This window comes from Aythya ferina (genome assembly GCF_964211825.1).
Source record: "Aythya ferina genome assembly, chromosome: 9".
Taxonomy (NCBI): domain Eukaryota; kingdom Metazoa; phylum Chordata; class Aves; order Anseriformes; family Anatidae; genus Aythya; species Aythya ferina.
The window spans coordinates 6,742,632-6,762,927 of NC_140305.1; the positions used below are offsets into that span (position 1 = coordinate 6,742,632).

The 20,296-nt window shown below is 44.4% G+C and overlaps 1 long non-coding RNA gene across 1 annotated transcript in view; it reads right to left on the bottom strand.

Annotated features, from left to right (window-relative positions):
• Positions 1-1,660: 1,660 nt before the first annotated feature.
• LOC311441336 overlaps positions 1,661-20,296 on the bottom strand; it is a 97,344-nt gene continuing 78,708 nt past the window's right edge. The window contains exons 5-6 of the long non-coding RNA XR_014695890.1: positions 2,944-3,173; positions 1,661-2,179 (exon numbers count right to left, since the gene is read on the bottom strand). This is a non-coding gene — a long non-coding RNA (uncharacterized lncRNA). The remainder of the gene's footprint in view (positions 2,180-2,943; positions 3,174-20,296) is intronic.

Genomic DNA, 20,296 nt, shown 5'->3' on the forward strand with positions numbered 1-20,296 from the left:
GCAGCACACGGGAGGGCAGGCACACTGCGCCTGCTGGGCCCGTCCTCTAGGTGCAGCACATTGCAGCTACTCCTTCCATGGTCGTTTCTCATTGTCTATTAAAACCCTTCCCAGAATCATGATTCCCTGATGTGTGTCTGTTTCCAGCTGAACAGATAGATCCCATTTAGGTTGACATTGTAAATCCATCGCCCCTAAATTCAAAAGGAAGCCTCCTGTGCACGCTTTCCTCTCTCTCTCCTCTTTGACCCAAGGGAAGGCACCATGCTGTTTGGAGGCACAATGCCTCAGTTCTGTGAGGAACCTGTTTTCTGCTGCGGCTGTGTGTTTTGCCACCTGCTAGTAAATGTCAGAGCAGAGAAACAAAGCACTTACATGCTACCAGTACTTTTGCTCCCACACGGGGGATGTAAGAGCCAGGCCAGGAACACCACGTACAGACACTGCAAAGATGAAAATAAAGATAAATCATTAAAGGGCATAAAACCAACGTGCCTCACTTGTCATTTACGTGACATAACAACGGGAAATGTGTTAAAACCCTGTAAGTGGGTTTTGGGACGCAAACACAGTCTGACAGGAAAACTGTTTTCCACAAAGTTATATTCACTCAGAGCCAACATACGATGAATGGATTTTCTTCCTGCAAAAGAAGTGCAACAAAGCAGGAGCTTCACACCAGTGACCAGTGACTAGCACATACAAGGTGAATAAGAAAAAACAAATGTATTCTATAGGTAAGCCTGCAAATACCATTATAGTCCAACAGTTAATTTAGACAACAGAAATGTTGGTACTATACGAACTCGTAAGTCCTTTAATCTTATACATGCCACTGGACCTTCCTCTAGAAGCAGTGGTCAGGTTGAAGTTTTCTTACACATATTTTTTGGCTCTCTAATTTCTGTTTGAAAGCTGTCAGCCCCCACTCTCTCCTCGCTGGGTGCTGGGAAGCACAGACCAAAGCTGGTGCCACTGCAGCCACACAGACCCTTAGGGATGGACGATGGGGGCCACTGTGGTATCACAGGGCTCTGCCTGATGCACGCCCGGGCCTTCCCCTGCAACAGAGGGGTCATTTTGTTCTGTGGCCTTCTTTAGCTACTGGGAGGAAGGCTGGGGGCAGGACTCAGGGCACAGCCTCTGCCTCTGGCAGTCACCCCACATGGGGAGCCACCAAGCCAGGCTGGGTTCCTCAGTGTTGCTTTGGCTGTGAAGTCCTTGGAGACCACCCTCAGGTGCACCCTACAGAGCTGATCCCTGTTGGACACACAGAGGGCCATGTCAGGCTCCAGATCTCTCGGCTCCACAATAAGATGCTGTTTGTAGCATCCCCTCAGCCCTCCCGGTCTCCTCTCCAACCAGGCTGCAGCAGTAACCCCCCAAACACAAAACTGTTCAAGTACAGGAGCACATCCATCAGCACGACTAAATGCTATTATTGGCGTGTGTGTGTGTATGTATAGCATCCTGAAGGCAAGAATGGAGGGAAGTAAGTAGTTCGAACATTAAAAATATGCTAAGATAAATTGTGGCAGGTGGATCAAGTCCCCAAGGAACAATATTTTGACAGCAGTCTTCCAAGAAAATTCTGAAGTGCAATCAATGTAATCAATACTCTACTCAGACACCTTCGCCCAACCATCCAATATACACTGACTGCTGCAAAATCAGGTTGGCTTTATTTCATTAACCCAGCTCAAGGCAACATTTACATTTTTAACCTAATGTGGTGTGCTCACTGAAATGTTCTCCTAAGACAGGTGATGAACGATGCTGTGGAGGCCTCCCATCCCTGTCACCTGGCTACCGCCACCTGCCACGGAGAAAATAAGTGGTAATTGGCAGCTTGGCCGTGTGGCAGATTGATGGAGGTGTTTGGGGAGACTGGGCAGGTGACTCCCTGCAGATCAGCAAAGGCAAAATGTCCACTGCCAGGCCTGTGGACTCCTGTGCTGCGTTAGGCACTGGGAAGCCTTGTGTCTTTGAGCTGACACCTCGGTGGTTATCTTCTCGGCTAACTTGTTTGCTAATCAGGTTGCATAATTTCCTTTTCTGCCATTTTCCTTCCTTCTGGCTCGTCTCAGTGCATGATTCAGTAAGCTGGATTAATCATCTTCATAGCAAATTCTGAGTCTGCTTCACTGCTGAAAAACTTCTTGCTGACCAGCTCCTGCAGCTAAAGCATACAGAATGGGGAAATAAAATAAAATAAAATAAAATAAAATAAAATAAAATAAAATAAAATAAAATAAAATAAAATAAAATAAAATAAAATAAAATAAAATAAATAATAAAATAAAAAAGAGTCTTCAGATTGTAGGTATTTTTTAGAATTAATTCCCATGCTACAGCACCTTTCCAAAGAAGCAGCCAAAAGCAGCAGAGGACTGTTTTATAAATATATAAAAGATATGGCCTTCTAGAAAGACATCCTTCACATATCATACTGCAGAGATAGAGCAGAATTCAGCTATTATACACCAAGATTGTTGGCACATTTGCCTTACTCCTAAGGAAATGACATTGCCTTGTAGCTCACCTTTTACAGTGCACGCTTTTCTGCCTGTGCAATTCATTATTCAGTAGTCGATCTCCTAAACAGTCTAAGGCTGATGTCCCTAGGAAATGAGTTTTTTAATATTCTTCTTGATGAACATGTGTTGTGTGGCACCTGAAAATAGATGTACTATTTTTCTAGGCCCATTGCATATTTTACCTATCAAGCCATACATTTTAGTGGCTGCATCTTGCTATGTGTTAAGTTGGAAAACCAATTTAAGCAGTCATTTGACTGACAAGATGATTATTTGTCCTCCTACATACCCTCCAAGTACAAAGTTGGATTTATAGCTTGCTACTTTACATCATTCAAAAGCCTAGGAACAGGGAACACATTGCCTTATCAATTCTTGGTAGGTGAGCTCAGGAATGGCAGCGTACCTTGTAATGAAGGCTGTCGGGATGTACAGAACAGCAGCTCCTACAGTTAAGCTGTTGGTGGGTTAAACCTGTTCGACTTTCATGGATTAAGACCGAGCTGTGCAGAGATCTCTTCTGCCACCACATCTGATGACCAGCACTGGGGCTCCAGCTTGGCTGTCTCACGAGGAAAGCTCCAGCCCTGGCCACTCAGTGCTGTCACTGCTAACGCAGGTTTCTGGTGAAAGAAGCTGCAGAGAAGGCCAAGGGATGCCAGTGTCCTAAAAATATTTGGAATTGCTAAAATATTTGGCTACCTAAAACCAGGCATCTACATTAAGCTAGCTCTTCTTTCAAAGTTAATGAAAATGTTGAAAACACTGGACTTTGCACTGCCTTTTCCATAGAAATAGAATAACTTTTGTTCCCTACAACTTTCCAAAGCTTTCCTTACAAGTAGGGGAAACTGAAGGCAGTAGCTGGGGCCACACAAGAACAGATTTGCTTTTTGCTGACCCATAGTCACCCATTTATCATTACATTCATATGTTATATGAATCAAGAAATAAAATAAGTTTCTTCAATTGAAAAAAGAAAACAACCCTCAACGCGTGTTGTTGGTTGTTTGTTTTTTGTTGTGTTTTTTTTTTTTTTTTTTTTTATATGTATTTTGAAGTTGTTTTTAAAGGTCTTACATAAAAATGAAGTATAAGCTGAAGGTAAGCACCATCCCTAGATGAAATAAACTGTAATAACTTTGAAAATTTCCTTTCTGTTTAGCTTCTGGATTTGTTTTGTTGATTTTTTTTTTTTTTTCCCTCCCTTTGCAGGATTCTGCAGTCTGCTTTATTCAAAAGAGTTTCATTTTTAAGGAAAATAATATTGTTTCAAGAAAACAGAAGATAACCCACCTCTTTTAGCCCAGAAAGCAGAAAACAATCTCATTTCTAGGTGTTTCTGTAGCTGACAGCATCTGTAACAGGGTTTCAGCCTTTCTTCATGCAAGAGAATTACTGAAGAATTAAATATAATACAAACATACTGAGACAGCACTACAGTTCAATGCAAACTATTCTACACTTAAAATCAAGTATCCTCATCACTAGAAAAGCGCGATGAATCCTATCAAGCCTGGCAGGGATCACGAGCATGTTGCAGCACGCAGCAGCCGCAGGCTGGTCCCCAGAACGACCCACTTGGCTTCCTCCACCTGTGATTTGAAATTCGGAATGATTTTCAATTTAGTAATGCTGGCAGAGCAGTTCAGCTGACTTTTAAAGTTCATTTCCAGAACACAGGCCAATTTAGCAAGTAATTTGCTGAGAGCATTCCCCTGATTGCAGTCTGTTTTTCTGTCCATTTCTGAGAGCATGAAGAGAGCAGCAAGGCGGAGAGCAGCACCAGTCACCCCAGGCAATACCCTCTAAGCATGAGATGTGACTCTAAGTGGACATATTAAAGCATTGAGATGCCAATTATCTACTTCACTTTAATGAAAATTATTCTTTTCATTTGCAGGGTGATTCTTCCCCAGACCTGCGATCGCCGTTGCTCTGATGCTAGCACCAAGCCATGAGACATGAATCATGGTGCCGGAGAACTGCTCCCACAAAGACTTCCATGCTCTCGAGTCCCACCTGACGTTACAGTGCTCGTAGGATACTGATGACTGCGCATATCTGTCAGATGGAGCAATGCACGAGGGACCTCTTGATGAAACATCTGCACGTCTCCTCTGGAGCCCAACCCACGCGGCCAGCTGCCTGCAGCAGGAGGCAAGGTTCCCCCAGGTCCACCTTTCCCTGGGGAGCACTGGCTCCTCTCCCCTGCTAGTGGGCACCTCACAAGTCATTTTCTGAGTGGGGTTCAGAGCATTAGCTGTTACAGAGAAAATATTTTGATTTTATTACATTCTGGTCTCACTCTTTGCAGAGCTGTAGCAAAGTTTGTTATCACTTGCCTAACCATGCTCTGCTAATATATGCATAGAAACAAATTTATGGTGAAAATCTGATTGCACTGAGCTCGGTAGGAGTCCACCACAACCACCAGCATCTCCCAGACTTTGTTCTAATCTTCAGAGCCCATGTCTGTGAAATAGTGCCTGTCCTTAAAGAAAGGTCTGCAAGTTCCCTCCTGTTTCTAATACGTCTTTTTAATCTTGTGTTAAGATCTACCTTAACCAGGCACTAAGCTCCTAAGACTTTCCACAGTTCCTAGAAAATATTCCATTATGTTCCTATGCTTAAAATAGAAAAATTGCTCAAGATTTTGGTGAAAACAACGTAGCTGTAACAGGATGCTTATAGCTACCATGTGGGAGTGCGGTGACACAGCCCCAAGACCAGCTCTGTGCCTGGAGGCGGGGAGGTGCGTCTAAAGGGGGGTATTATAAAAGAACAGAACCCAAAGCACCCAACATAAATGAGAGCTGCAGCCACATCCAGAGACACATCCAGAGACCCAAGGCAGCTGCTTCAACCTCCTGATGCTCTCCAGGGCATGCACAGGCATGGAGCAGTGCCCAACCAGCCCCGAGAGGATGCTGGCTCCCGTTGGCAGCAGCAGCAGCCTCTGCACCATTGCTCATTCACATGGGCACATGCAGAACGAGCAAGCGACTTAGGAGAGATGGCAGTGTAAACTGTTATTCAATTTCCATTCCTGTTATCATCATTCATCTGTTTTCCTGCCTGTCTGCTGCCTCCCAGGCCTGATCTCCAGAGAGATTTTCTGCTGGGGTGATTTCTTTCTGCAGGACTATCTGCCTTTCTCGGGTTGACTGTGCAAGTGGAAATGAAATTCTGCTGAAACAGATTCATTAAAAGAAGATTAGTGAGATTAGCTGAGCTGTAGCTGTGTTGTGCCTTCCCCATGTGCCTGAATGCAAAGAATCACTCTACAAATGACAGAGTGAGGGGCTCGTGGGTCTCCGGGAGCTCGGCCTGCTGGGGCCCTGTCAGACAGCTATTTACCAGCAAACAGATGCGGTGCCATCTTCTACAGGTTTCTGTTGCCATACACTCACTTGCACACAGAAAAAAGAAGGACTTTTGTGGAAGGAGGGCTCAGGCCTGCTGCTGCCTCTGCGGGCCCGAGGCAGAGAGGGGAGAGCTCTGCTTCACAGCTTCACACCCTGGCAAATGAGAAGCAAAATCCCAGCTCCTGGTCACACGTGCTGTGCTTCTTCTCTACCTAGCTGCTGCTGTTGCTGCCCAAACCGTTCCCTGCAGGTAGTCTCTGGTGCACCCCAGGTTTCTGGGGCTGCCTCAGCGGCTCACAGCCATCAGGCAATGGGTTTCCCACCTCGGGCTCCACACAGACCGTGGTACTCAGCTGCGTGTGGTCACTGCCACCTGCAACGCTGTGCCTGGCCACCATGGCACTGTCCGCCTTGTCCCTTGCACCCAGGCAGAGGATGAAGGGCAGCGGGCAGTGATCAGCGGGGAGGAGGCAGACCGGGAGCTGCTGCCCTTCCTGTCTCAAAGCACACAAGCAATCCATTGCATTCAAAAGCAGCAAACACAAGCTGGTGTAAGGAAGGCTCACCAGTGCCTCGGGCTGCCACCAGCACTGGAGAGCACCCATGTGTGGGGTGCCAGACCCCAGGGCACCCTGCGTGCACCAGAGCCAGAGACTGCACCTGCAAGGACATGAGCTGGCCACCAAAGGGCCTTGCAGGATGCATTTGTGTCCCTTGCTGTCATCCAGATGTGTTTGGCTTCAGCCAGCAACAATTCCCATCTCTAGGAGACTGCAAATAGGGCATCACAAGAGCTCTGCTGTTTCAGCTGCATTTCTGGAGAAAGTGAGCCCTTTGCAGGGCTTGGAGGAAAGTTATCAGGCATTTAGGAACGAGAATGAATCAGGGATGTTAAAACACTTAGGAGAGTATTTAGGAAATATGTTTCATTACAGCATATGCAAACTCCATTTGCAGCTTGAGCACACAAGAGTCTTTACGAGGGGAATTTACTGCTGGAGATAATGAGCCCGTTTTCACCAACATGTAAATCTGCCCGCTGCTTGCTGGGGCTGGTGAACAATCAGAGCTCAGATCATCGCTACTGAATGCTTTGCTAACAGTGTAAACAGCAGTGGTATTTGGAATTTTGTTTAACAGAGGGTGGAGATTTAAGTCACTTTTATAATATCATTTAACGCGGGGTAAGCTTCTGCAGATCATACATCACTTCTCAGGCAACAGTCTGTAATGTCTTTAAGCTACATCTTTAAATTATGAATAATAGCTATTAAAAAATCATAACTCTTATTTGTGGTAAGCATCTCTGAGCAAAGACACTGTCAGAATAATCAGAGCCTATTTCACAAATGCAGTATCTGTCCACATCCCATGGTACAGTTTGTAGGATCGGCACACCCATTACAACAGCTTATTGCACCTCTTAAAACCAACAGGCTGAAAAGTGCTTCCCAGCAATGATCTTCCTGCTTAGGAAGCAAGTTAAGTTCCTTCCAAGCCTACAACTGAGCATGAGAAGCATGAGAAGTGAGGGGGATGCAAATTTTAAGAAAGTCCTCTGTAAATTTGAGAAAATTATTTTATATAGGCAAAGATTGGCTTATCTTGGCTCAGGAAGCTTACTTTCAGATAACATGAGATAAGTGTGATATCTCCTTTCTGTCCCCATAGTCACAAGGAAGCTCAAGGAGAGGTCTGAGCTGCATCCACCATACGGTGAGACCCTTTTGGGTGATATCCTGGAGGACATCAAGCTTCTAAACCCCAAAGTGCAGTCCAGAAACCCACCCTCTGGAAACACAGAAGTCTAGCCATGGTCCTCAGCTTGCTTCATGCACACAGGCTGGTAAGCTTTGAACCAAATATCCACCATCACCGCCTGCGTGAGAAGCCCCCCTAGGTGGGTGAGCTTCCTCAGCCAGTGCCACCAGTCCCTGGCCGCTCTGGGGCAGGGACACCCGGCATAGTGGGGCAGGACCACGGCACAGCCACGGCGGTACTTCTCACAGAGGGCTCCTGCTCCCCCCGTCTGCCTCCAACCACTGGCCCCAGGGGGCTGGAGGGCAGGCACGGCCACAACCCCAGCGCTTCTCCGATCGCACCAACCGAAGGCAGCAGCCGGCCGTAATGCAGGCTTTTCCTCTAACCACTTTTCTTCTAATCAGCTGCATAAAGGCCAACCACGACCCATGCACCACAGAGCAGGACGGAAAAGCTGCGCAGAACTGCCAAGTTGCAACCAGCCACTTATTTAACCTCAGGAGTTTCATTTTCTGACTGCCTCAGAAAGAGTGGGTATATATAAATAAAGGAGCAAAGTGAAGACCATTAGCAGAAGCAGACCTTATGAGATTTCACACGCCTTTATCAGGAATCCATGCTGCACCCAATGTGGGTGCTGCTGTTGGCAGTCCGATTCGTACAGGCCTGGCTCCTGCCTGCAAGGGCTGTCCAGCTGCGAGAACGCTGGCTTTGAAAGCTGCACCCAGACCTGCCCATTTTCCATGCGCACCAATGTCCGACAGCGTAACAACAGACTGAGGGGGTCAGCATACTGATTGCAGCGAGGCACACCATGTTTTCCAAGGCTGTAGCACTGGAGGCTCCCTCCTGCTCTGAGCCCACTCCTCAGGCAGCCATTTCATGTAATCCCGTCCACAATGCAGCCGACCACCAGGCAGTCCTCGCAATGAGGTGTGAGGAGAGGAGACCAGTCTCTTATGGGCCACAGGCTCCTCCAGAGCAGGACTGAACCCCAGGCGAACGTCCTGCTCACCACCCAGAGAGCCAGGTGTCCTTTTGTTCTCTGTTATCTGGTCCCAGGAACCTGCCACTGCCTTCTCGTGAGCAGGAGCTCTGTCCCTCCCAGAACACATTAATCTGGAACAAGGTTAAAATGCTTTCTTGAGAAGGGGTATGAGGTGTTCAGTCATGTGAAGGTGTGGGAGATCCAGGGCCTGGTTAGCTGCCTCCTGCAGCAAGCACTAGGCTGGCATGCCCAAAGGCATTGCTGCTGGTACCACTGGTACCTCAGAGCACTAGGACAAGACGTAAGTGCCTCTGGGTTTCTGCAGCACACAGAAAACAGACACTGTGGGACCACTCTAGACTGCTGAAGGAGGTGCTCCTTGGGTATCAGTCTTAGGTATCGGTAGGTCTTGGTAACGCAGTAATTTTTGGATGTCTCATGTGTTGATGGCCAGTCTCCCCTTCTGGCAGCTCATTTTTCCGCTGAAGAAGCCAGCTGTCAACATGAGGCTCATCTGTTTGGAACATTAACTCTCTTTAATTCTCACTTTCTTGGTGGGCCTTTGCCATAGAAACCTGCCGTAGCAACAGGGAGGCAGAACAGCAGCGGCTCAAGCCAGAGGCGTTAATGAGGCAGCCCCAGCCACTCTGCCCACAGCATCAGCTCGTGCCCTGCCTCCCTGCTTTCCTTTTTTTCTTCCAGCAGGGCATCACTAATAGATGAGCATTTCTAGCAGAATCAGGCTGTGGGGCAGCTGCATTGGAAAACTGGCACCACTTTGAAAGGGCCCTTCAATGTAAGTGCAGGTGGCCTGGCTCACCTACGCAGCACGCCTGAGGGAATTTCTTGCAGCTGTAATGCCTTGGCATGGCCAGGGTGATTTCTGGTGTTTGTTACCATGGGCACAACACGGGCACTGGAGGAGCCAACAGGAAAGGTTGGGATCTGAAGCATCTCAGCATGGGCTCCGGAGTTGCTCTGCACAAGCGAGAGAGAAACAAGATTGACTCAAGACCCTGAAAACAACCCCATGAGTTTCGTGGGGAAAGAACATCCTGACCAAACCATGTCTGAACAGCCTGAGTCCAGAGCCAAGCCAAAGCCATGCTTCCCTTGCATAGCCTGTTTGTGTCCTACCAGCTTGGATTTCAGGTCTCCTGGCAAGACATCTCCACAGCTGCATCCCCTCTGGAGAGCCAGCAGAGAGCCACATCCCGGCACTGGGATGGGCACATGCTGCCATCGCCTGCCTGAGCATCCTGTATCTTTCCACTCTGACTCATCCCATCTCAAACACACCTTGCACGCTGCTGCCAGCCTCACACCATGACTCACACGTGAACCTACACCTCCCTCACTTTAAATTCTTCCCTGCCAGGTCTTTCGTTATCTGCTCTGCTGCCTCTGGGATAATCATCCAGAGGAAGAGCCCCGGTGGCCTGCATCTCCAAGTGCCTCTCCTCTGCTCACCTATCAGCATCAGGGCAGCATTACCTGCTAGAATCTGACCCGAATTTACAAACCTGGCTTGTAGGGAATAGGGAACAAACAACTTACCCACCCTGTCCTATTCTAGGGGATCAAATTCTTTGTCATTATGTGCTGCAGAATCTGCAGAATATTTATTACATATAAACACACAATTGGGCAAGAAAATGCTTGCCTGGTTTTGTTTGTTTATTTGCTATTTTGCTATTTTAGTTTTACATTTTAATGTTTTCTAACTCTTGCCTAGTGATGAACATTTCTGCTCCAAGATGAGCAAGCATTTGTTTTAACGCTCTGACTGAAACTCGGCCCTGAGAGGGTTCAAGTTAAAGCACATTCATTCAACACCCAATCGAAGAACCACAGGCTTGACTAAATGATTCATTCCTTATGTTTGATCTTGAAGACATTTGGAAACTTGGTTTTATAAAAGGCTGCAATTTATGAAGTCTGTTTTCTCCTAATATAAAGACATGAATCTGCATTTTTAGATGAATACTTATTGAATTAAATAAAGGAATCAGCTTTTACTACACACAGAATATTCTCACACAGATCTACGAGTAATTGCACATAACAAAGTTCATGGAAGAATCAAACATGCTAAAGGTTAACCTGTAATGCATCTTTCACCATCAAAGAGAGAAAATTTCAACATTTAGCATATTCTGGACATGAAGTTGAAAGTGACTCTTTGTGCCTAAGAAACAGGCAATAAGGATGTGAGAAGGAAAGATGGTCCTGCCTGAAGACAATTATTGAGATTTTTCTCACAAGGATAAGATGCACAAGCCTGCAACAGGATGTGGCCATGAGCCTCTGTATTTTAATCAGTTGCTAATCAGGTAATTCAACTGAGCAGTTTGCTTTGGAAATTTAAAACAAAACCCCCCAATTCCCCCTAAATGAAGGTGATCTACTAAGTGCACTGGGGAGAACTTACTTTTTATTTATATATATATATATTTCCCCCAGAAGCTCTAATAAAGGCAGGAAAAACTTCAAAAGTCACCAAACTCCAAGCTGCTCCTAAAGAGCTGAGATTTCAGCGTGGCTCTTCTGCAGCCTCCCCCGAGCGCCAAGGAAGCGAAGATGCCCTCAGCACATACCCACTGGCCCTCAACGAGGCTACAGAGGGAAAATCTTTCTGGCTAGCTGGGAGGCTTGCTAGAAGGTGAAGGTAAAACCTGAAGAGCACTTCAAAGTTGAGTATGACATCAAAGAACCCTGCTGGGGGACCTGCACCTGCAGCTTTTCAGGCTTTGGCACTGTTTGACTGTTTATCATTAAACCATTCATTCAGCCAGCCCTGTACGATAAGTCTTTAATGGATCTTAGGCTGAAGAAGATTCAGCCTGCAGACATCAAAAGTAAAAATGTAATCTGTCTTTCTTAAAGGAAGCTTTGATATACCTTAAAATGCCATATTTTCAGAGGTGGTTTATTATCCAGCCTTTTATCCTTCCCGGGGGCTTTTCAAGACTTAATAAATCCATGAGTTCCCATTGACCAAGCACAGCAGGTGCACATCTCAGAGCATCTCACTGGTGCATAGTGTGGCTCTGGCAATCTACAGCTGCAGCACCATGCCCAGGGTCTCACTGGAAAGCCTTCTCATGTGGCTGTAAGTCTAAGAAGCTCACATCATAGAAACGTCTGCAAAATTTTCAACCAGCCTGGTTCTCAATGATTCAGTGAAACTGCTTATACCCACCAAGGACTTGGCTCAGTGTCATTAGATTTCAAAAACTAAATTGAAATATATAAAAAGCTTTCTTGGTTTTCTGCCCATCCTTGTTAAATAGCCTCCATTACCACAGTATTGAAGTGCTTCGTGATTTTTAACACACTTATGCTCACAGTACCTCACTGGAATGGAGAAGTGATGTTTTCTTTCTTTTACAGGTTGGAATCCAAAAGGATGAGGCTCCAAATCAAGACTCTCAAACTCAATCCTTTAAGTGCTCCTGAAAACCCACCGAGTCCTTGGTCAAAAGTTTAATTGTCTAGATGCTTGGTGCTATCATCTTCCTTTCTGGGTACTAGAGTTCAGGAAAACTCACCCACCAGAAGATCAGTGCTTAGGATAAGAAATAAATCAGATGCTCTGAAATTATGAAAGCAAGTCAAATCACACAATCCTGTTTAGGGCAATCTGGCACATCCACACTATTTCTCCTAACAAATAGGCCTCTTTGGACCATGTGGAAATCTGTTGAGTTTTTCCCTGGGTATGATCAACACCCAGGCCAGCATGTGTCCATTGGAATATTTTAATCCTGCCTTACTTTCTCAGACACTTAGTGGGCAAAAGTGGAAGAAAGTTACAGATGAAAGAGATATGTGGTTGTGTGACTGTCACATAATGGAACACCCTCTCTGAGTAATTGCGTAAAGAGCAATTTTGTGGGTTTTATTGAATAACTCAAGATAATTTAAGCCTTCATAAAAGGATAATGAAAATAAAAAATAATTCTTTTACAGGAAGCTCTCTCCTCATATACAGAATGCTAGAGGCACAACAGTTATGAATGTATTTTAATTTTAACATTTTTCAGAAAACTTTTCAACATTTTAAATGGAGGAAATTTTGCTCAAACTACCCAATTATTCATACCACAGCCACAAGTTCTGAATGCTGTGCATATACAATGCATAGCTGAATTCAGTATATGCATGGTATACATGCATAAAGGAAAGGAAAATCCCTGTTCCAAAAAATATTTCAAACCACTTAAGAGAAGAGGATCAGAGAAACTTCTTTGTTCACCAGGTTTGTCTCCTTACTACCTTACCTAATATCTGCATCACCTTCCTTCACTCATTTACTTAACAATTTAAAAATCTGATTCTTGCCCCATATGCTCCTCGTAGAGGGCTGTTACAGAGCCACTCCAGGATCTCATCAATATCATCTAAAGACTCAAAATGCAGAAGTTACATGCAGTTACTTCTCCTTTTTGGAAGGGGACAAATAGAATCAAGAGATTGAGCCATTTACCCTGATCTACCCAGAATCTCTGTGGCAGAGCTGGAGAGTTGGTGTTGGGTCTCCTGCCTCCCAGTCCTCACTTAGCCAAACAACAAGAGTTGTTAAACAAGGCACTGAAAATGAAAGCACTGAAAACACACCCACAGCCACAGCGTTCAGATTTAGGGACTGGTCCTCTGGTTTGTTTTAGCTCTGTTGGGCTTCCCTAAGAAAACACCAACACCTCATTTTTCTCAAGGTGAGGGTTTGGTCTGCAGTACTATTGTTACTCTTGTTTGGGAAAAACAAAAAGCAAACAATGACAAGCATAATTCTGTTCAGTTCTTGCAAATGCCACACTCGGCGGCAGGGAGCCAGCCTCTGATCTCATGTACACCAGGGCAAAGCCATGGCAACAGCGCTGCTGAAGCACAAGAGCATCTCCTGCTGCAGGGAGAGCGGCAGCCGCGCGTCCTCCCTCGGCGGCAGCTTGAAGCAAGACAGCCTTGCTCAGGAAGAGGGAAAGATCTAGATTGCTGCTCGGGACCACCAGCAAGGTGCAGAATCTTGCACGATTCGGCTTGGGTAGCGGCTGCTGCCCACTGGGAGGTGTTGTGGGGAGCGTGGCAGTGCTGAGTCAGGCTGAGGGAAGTGATGCAGCCAGCAGCGTCAGCACAGGACGAAGTTTCTTCTCTCTAGGCAGCCCTTGTGCTTGTTTTTCATCCTGCAGAGCAGGGCCCCTTTGCACCTTTCCAGGCAGCAGCTGAACTGTCTGTAACAGCAGAGTTTCGAAACACTGTTCTTTAATGATGTTTCTCTTGTCGCAGATGCTCTGTTCAGTGCCAATGACACAAGATGCTGTGTGCTGTTGGCAGCAGCATGAAGTGCAGCAGAGCCATAAAGAAGGCTAAGTGCAATGCAGCAGCAGGTTTGGGAGGGCAGGACAGCTTGGCTGCCCCCTTTGTCCAGCAAATGGCCACACACCGGTTCCCCACGCTGCCCCAAGCCAAGTGGTGACCTGCTGTTTTCTCTCAGTCCGAGGTGGGAGGACAGGGCCAGCCATAAAGTATAGGTAACCATTACACAGGCATGTCTAACAGATCAAGTCATCACTTCTCATGCTTCATACTTTCAAGAAATCAAGCCTGTGTATCACTGCAATAATCGAGAGCACGAACACTTCGAAGATACACAGCTACTGCCATTAACTTGTCCCTCCCTGCCCCTCGCTGTGCCCTGTGGCCTGCCAGCAGTCACTGAACGATGGACTTACCTTTCTGACCCAGCTCTTTGCTTCTGACACCTTGCACATCCCCGTGGTTTAAAACATGGAGCTCACAGTCATCTGGGTCCATCTGCTCAATTCCAATAGTCTTCCAGGCTTGTGATGGTAATAACTTCTTTGAGTAGTCTCATTGCACGTGTGTTTCCACCTACACAAATAAGGGATACTGTATTTGCAAATACAGTAAGAACAGGGCAGTTTTATAAGAAACAAGAAAATCAGGAACCGAAGAGGATATTTGTCTCACAAACAGGGCTGTAAATCATGGGCTACCAAAATAGTTGAAACATCTTACAGCCCCGTGTTAAATTACCTATCTAGCGTTATTTCATGACTCATTTCACTTGTCAGGTCTGGACAAAAGTCTTTAATTCTTAACAGTAAAACTTAGGTAAGAGACTGAAGAGCAGAGGACTACAAGAAAATAGTCTCAGATTCAAGATCTAAGAGCATTTAGGTTACAGATACCAAATCTCTGGGCTTACCTGAGACACTCAAGATTTGTAGGCGCATCCCACCATTCTGATGGTACCTGCATGGTATTTTGCACCAGATTTTAGAGGCGGTGCAAGGAACAAGAAATTTGTCTGCAGAATTTCATCCAGAACAATGGAAAGAGCAAAACCAGTCTCTCCATTCAAGCCACGACCCTATTCTGTACTCGTTCCCTTTCCCACCACAGAGACCTCACTGTCACAGCACACTGCAGGGCTTTCAGGGAATGTCCTCTTGGTTCCTGTGCTGCCCCTGTGCAGGCTACGTGACCTGACAGAGGGAACATACTCATGCCTGGTCTATCAAAAGGGAAGAGAGAGTGTGCTGGGCACGTTGCATCCTCTTTTATTTAGTTAATATCTGCTCTCCTTAATTTAGATAGATTTGCAAGCATGTTTTCAGTGTGGGTCACAGCTGCCCACCAACATGTTGTTGGGATCCAAAGAGATACTGGTGAGTTTGCATAGATTATAGCATTTCTCATAGAAGAGACACAAATACTTGACATTTTAAAGGTATAATTAGCACTCATTAAAATATCTTCATTCTAAAAGCAATTGTAAGAAAGAGAAATACAGACTGGGAGCTTATAAAATTTTATCAGTTTTCTCATCTCTTTTGAGAAAAATATGCCTCAATTCATTATGCAATGGTATAGTAAATGTTGGAAAAAACCTTGTGGGTTGATTACCAGAACAGCTTTACTCCAGCCTCATTAGAAATCTAAACAACTTTAGATTTCCCCTTCTGAACAGTAAGGCTGAAGTGCAACACCAGAGTTAAAAAGTCTTCGGCTAATTAATGAATTAGCTGATTGCATTGGTTGCCATAACCAAGCATTTCAGCACAAAGCAGCAGCATTCAGTAATAAATAGCGTTGAGCAGGGTATGGCATGTGCACATTTGCATAAAGGTTGATGAGTAGCAACTGGCACTGGAATTTGCTCAGATTCATTAAGAGCAAACTTTTGTGCAAATTTAGGGTAGAATATTGAAACAAACACCATGTGGACTCATTAATTTGAGGGCTAAGTAAACCACAAAGAGCACAACCGAGAGTCAAAACTCAAATCCAAATTCACTTTCCACCAAAGCAGCATCGTTTCATTGCACTAGATTTTCGAGATATGAAAGAAATAAAAAATATTTTCACAGAACTTCATCCATATCAAAGGACAGGGCTGCCAATGGTAGGTTGCATGCCACACGGCATACAGACAGCATGAGCACCACCATGTCATCCATCACACACCAATCTTTACTCAGACCAGAGAAGAGCAGCCTGCCCGACAGCCACACCATGCAGCCCTTGTTCCAGCACGAGGCAGGGCTGTCACCTACCAACACAACAAGAAGCCACCTGATTCAATGACAGGTTAGTTCCTCTGCCTGTATGAACAGAAGCTTCATGCATGGACAGCACTGCAATGGCATCGAGCTTGAATGTGTTTCAGGCTGGAGGTGGGAAACAGAGCCCAGCACAGGAATGGAACTGGCAGTATTTTTTGGACCTGTGAGAACTCTATTATGTTGGCCTGAAAAGGGATAATTTCTGTGTTGCTAAAAGCCTTAATCTGAGACCTGCTGCAGTTAAAGAAATTTGTCTCTCTGGTTTCAGTAGATGCTGCAACAAACATCAAGTAAGGATTTAATTATCGTTATTAAGAATCGAAAACAATTGCATTAAGAACACCCTTCTGTTGAGTAGACTTCAACTCTGTGCAGTTCAGCAGTTCAGTGAGCAGCCTTTGGAGGGCAGAGGACGTATGTTGTAACAAAACAAGTCCGTCAGAGGGGCTGGGACACCTCACCATGTCTCTGCCAGGTTATGCTGGGGCAGTGCTCCAAAGGCTGTTGTCACAGTAAGAAAAGCACCTAGAGAGGCTCTCAGCACCCACCTCAGAAGCAGAAGGACTACTATGGACACATCACAGGCATGCTTTGCTAGCTCCTGTTTTTGTCCAGGATAATTTCAGAAGTATTGTCAGTCAGTAAATCTCACACGAAGAACCAGGTAACCTTGAGATGGCTCCAGCACCTACCCATTCAATGCAGACCACTAGTACAACAGAAAGGATGTAGCCAGAGAGATCCAAGCTCATGGCATATATTTAGCTAGCATTTTTTCCCCATATAGTAGAGCTATGCTTCCTTTCGCCTTCTACTATCAGTGTAGACACACAAAATTCAGCATCAAGTACCTTATTGCCTCTGCAGTTGTTAACTTGCTTACATGAATTTCCTAATGGCTTCCGGAGACAGTTACCTGTACACGTCTTCATCCCCATGCCTTCAGTTCACCAATGCAGTATCTTACACACAGCCTGCACAGCTCAGTCAGGCCTGCCAACTTTTCTAGGTAGCCTAAAAGTTAGGTACTCCATGTTCAGTATTGCAATGTACACATTCCCTTAGGCCCATAATCTTAATCATCCTTCTAATATTGGGCTGCTGGTGTGGGATTTAGGTTTCTTTGTTTATCCCTTTTGTTCTTATTTCTGCTCTTTGGAGTGGATAAGTGCTTTTGGATTGATCCAACTCACTGTGCTTTTTCTTCGCAGCCTGACGCCCGTCTTTATTCTGTGAATCTCTCTCAATAGAGGAACAGATCATAGACTCATAGACTTGCCTGTTTTTTTTGTTTTGTTTTGTTTTGTTTTTCACAGCAGTTAGGTAAACACAGAAAATAGAAATGAGCTATTCACCTGGAATGGCATATTTCTCCCTTCTCTCCATCGTAAACATGCATTTTCCCCATGACTGCATGTTTCTAACTTACAGGTCAGCCTTTGGTCCAGACCTATGAGCTCCTGAGGACTAATGCATTTGCTTCTCACCCCAGGTACAGACACATGTAAGCAAAGCACAGGTCCACACTACTTGCCATTTGCATCTGTAAGTTAAGTTACGTACATGTAGATAACCTTGAGGAAAACAAAACAAAACAAAACAAAACAGAAGAACAAAACAAAACAAGACCAACCAAACAAAACCAAACACCAGAATGGCAGAATGGTAAGTAAATGAATTCATTAATCACTCTGTGGTGGCACTGAATCCACAGGAAGGGAAGGAAACTCTTGGGAAACTATTTTGATAGTTAGAAAATAGTCTTTGATCCTACTGGGAAGCCTAAAAGATCAGCTGCAGATTATAGTTAAGGATGTTGTAATGGAGATGAGCCAATAGACAGAAAGTTGTGAGGGTGTTATGCCAAAGCAGTAGACAGTTTTTTCAGTAGTGCATAAAGGACATTTGTGGGAACGGTTATGAGGAGATATTTCTTAATCTTTTTAGATTAGAATGTACAGTTCAAGGCATTTAGAAAAAAAAAATTAACAATGATTATTTTTAACTATTTGCTGTGTTTATAAGCTTTTAAGTGCTTTATAGAGACCACTTTTAAATAGTGCTTTGGCTTCTGGACAGGAAAAGATCACCTTAATTATTACCTCTTTGCCAACTAAAGCTTAGCCTTCAAGAGGATAGTGCCCAACCTATTCTACCTCGCCAAATCACCCAAAGTGGGTGATCAGCTCAGGCTATCATGAATTTTTGCCAAGATTTCCCAGGCTGAAGAACTTGCTTGGCAAGAGGAAACTCATCATGAATTTCCTTTCCTATGGGATGTGAGACAGCTCTGCAAAAGACTTTGACAGCATTCCCTAAGAAGGGGTTCTTAGAAATTATACTGAGTTGATCTTCATGAAGGGCTGATGGTACACAGCATGCCTACCGTGATATCCTTCCATAGATAGCAAAACCACAGCCCTGCTCTGGAATGAAGGCAGCCAGAAAATAAGAATTTCATTGCTACCAGAAGATGTACATTATGTTATTGTTAACCTTTCTCTGAAAATACCTGGTCATCTATCATATCTTAAACAGTTCTGTAATTTGAAAGAAGTCCAAAAGTAGTTTAGGCAGTTAATTACCCACTTGAAGTGAAAGAGCAGAGTGTTCCTGCGTACTTTCCCATAGCTCTGAGGTGCTCAGTAACAAACTGTAATGGGAACTCATTAACGGCTTTCTAAAAAACCCCCAACTCTTGAAAGAGCAAAGAGAAACTGTGAGCAAAAAAGAAACATACGGGGAAAAAAAGAAGAGTACTCTGCCAACGTTCAAATATCTCACGTGATATTTGAATGTGTTTGGAGATGGTCACGTTTAGATGCACAGCTCATCAAACACAATTATCTGACAATGCATGGTTCTGCCATTGCAGGTCCCCTTGGGGATCCCAAACAATGGCCCCCTTTCCATCATTTCATCTTGAGAGACAAAACCAAAAATCGTTGTTTGCATTAACGAGCTATTTTGTTAAGCATTTTTTGAAGCAAACCAAAAAATGCTGACTTGCTCTGATTTAATTTGGAGAACTGGCAATAACTGTTTCTGCAAATATGTGGTGGAGAAATGCAGTGCACCTTATTGATTCACAAGAAAACAAGGAAAGGTGGGCCCAAAGCTGAATGTTCTTGGCCAGCTCCAGATGTGAATATAACTAGAATTCAAACACGTTTTTTAAGTGGGATTCTTACTTAAACTCACTGGAAAAATAAGTGTAAGGCAAGAAGGTTCAGAGAAAGGCAAACTTTTTAAAATTCTCTAGACATGCAGGGTGTCTAAGTCAACATCTTCACTTATTCAGCAGGGCAAAGATGTCATGCAACAAATAGGAATCTTATATAACACACTCCCATTTTTCTACAACACAGATATTCTCCATAACCCTTTAAGTACCTGAGAAGTCAAAATGGCAGATAAGTTTTACTCTTGGGTACCAAATCCCTATCAAAGCAAAAGTGTTAAATACCACAACAACACAGCTGTGGTCCATTGGTAAAGCTCTTAACATAAGGAAACAGAATATGAAGTATGTCAGGATTTTAGGCTTTCCACAGATCCATAAGTATGGATCCCTGACATTCATCACAAAAGAAATAGTATAACTTTTTTTTTTTTTTTTTTTTTTTTTATTGTTGCTTTGTTGGGTTTTCTTTGCACTGTTACAACGTAACAGTGTTGATATTTGCCCAAGTCTTAAGGCAAGCTATCTTCTGAGAAGCGAGATAATATTCCAGGAAAAATAGTGATTTAGAATTTGAAATCCTGTTTTTCATTCTCTGTCATTCATTTTCTTTCCAATAAAGCATTTTTCAGAAAAAAAATGCACTTTCCAAAGCATCAAATTAATATTAGGCCAACATCTTAACTGGCAAACATCAGTTAATTTCAATACGTGCATAGAACTCTAGACCAGCTGGGAAACCAGTTCAATAATATGCTTCTATCCAACTTAGATTGATTAATGTACAATTTGACCTTAAAATATATATATTCCTTCATATTACTGGAAATCTTGTGGCTCTGTGTGAAAGAGAGTAAACATCACAGGATTAT